Here is a 1,879-nt window from a genome sequence, read left to right on the forward strand (position 1 = left end):
GGGCGACAATGGCTGCTTGTGTAAACTACGCGAAATGTTTCTCCTCATCATTCCCGTACTCACGAGGAGATACAATTTCTTCCGTTGCGACCAGAGGGAAAATGAAAGTTCAGCGAGTGGTACTTGAGGCTACAAATGGAAAGGCAAGGGGCTGACCTGAATGCTCTAACCACCGACGATTTGTATATTCTTCGACTTGTTACGGGAACTGTAGATCGCAAGCTCAGAGAGGAATATTTGAGGCAAACCTAACCCACTCGCCAAGGACTTGTGGACATCGCCCGTGCATGGGAAACTGCGGCCCAAGTAGAGTCGAATATATCTGCGGGCCCAGGTTCTTATGTCGTCGTTGCAAAGCTTTCAAATTATCAACGAGAGAAGAGAAAGACTCACAGCCCATTAAGCACAAGCGAGAAAAAACTGATCAGGTTTACAATCGTCACGGTCCTGAGGAAGCCCATTGTGGCCGATGTGGATTTTCAAACCATGGAAAATCGGGCGCTTGTCCAGCAAAGTTGAGAGAGTGCAATTATTGCGGAAGAATTGGTCATTTTGGAACGGTTTGTTCGCAACGATTGACCAAAATGGAACGCAATCATAATCTCAAGTCTCTGTCGTTTTCCGAAGCTGAGCCAATTTCTTCCTCAACCGTGTTTGTTTGTTCCATTGGTGGCAACCATGAGATTCCCAGGCCAAAGGTAGATATCTATCCTGATGTTGGTGTCCCCTTTTGTATGAGTTTGTTGCCCGACACCGGTGCAACGGAAACATTGATTTCTGGCAACCTTGTTCGTCTTCACAAGATTTCGATTCAGACTAAAGTGAAGAAAGAAATTGTGGCCGCCAACAAGTCTCCTTGAGTTTGCAAAGGATTCGTAAATCTGAAGATACACTTCTTCGACAAATATGAGATAGATGTAATGGCTTTTGTTTCTCCAGATCTCGATGACAAAATCCTTTTGTCATGGCATCATATGATAGCGCTTGGAATGATCCCTTCAAGTTTCCCTCACTTACCTAAGGATGAAGCTTCTACCCTTATTTGTCCTGTGAGGGCTTCTGAAACGAATATGAACTACGATGATGCCCTCAAAGAAGTTTTACACCCTCTTTTTGAGGAATTCCCTGGCGTGTTCGATGAATCTGATGTTTTGAAGCCTATGCATGGAGAACCCATGCACATCTTTATGAAGACCGATGTGGAAATCAAACCTACACACGTGACTGTGGTACGGGATATTCCATTTGCTTATCGATGTGTGAGTAAGAACTGAAACTTTATTTAAACTTGACACGGAACCTTTCATATACGAACTACTACATGCCCCTTCTTTTGGATTCCAAATCAGGATATCGAATAGGGCTTCGACAATTTCTTTTGGGTCTATCGCACACGAATCCTTTGGATAGTTGAGCATGACGAATTGGAATCTTCGCCTGCAATTGTATGGTAAGGTTTTAGCATCCGTCAATTTCGCAAGAGAATTCGTCCTTGAGAAGATATTTCATACGATCTTCCTCCGTGGCCATCACGAATACCATGGGCAGTTCCCAGCCGATCCCACAGGTGAGTGGATGCATCTTGGACCCTTACTTTGACCCCAATTCCGAGTGGTTCAAAATCACGAGCTCGTTCATCGTATTGCCATTTCTGTTTTAGGTTTACTTTATCTGTCTTCTCCTCCGCCAAAGAGCAAACCGTGGGATCAACTTTGGTGTGGAGTGGCGTGGCTATGGGCAAAACCGTCTTTTGGGTATGGCCAGTGAGCCATTGAGCCGGAGAAAGGCCATCAAAGCGGGGTATATTGCGCCATTCCAAAACACCCATCGACAGAGCATCCAGATCAATTGTATGATTGCGCCACATTTTTTTTACCAA

The sequence above is a fragment of the Tigriopus californicus genome, chromosome 11, assembly GCF_007210705.1.
Source record: "Tigriopus californicus strain San Diego chromosome 11, Tcal_SD_v2.1, whole genome shotgun sequence".
Lineage (NCBI taxonomy): Eukaryota > Metazoa > Arthropoda > Copepoda > Harpacticoida > Harpacticidae > Tigriopus > Tigriopus californicus.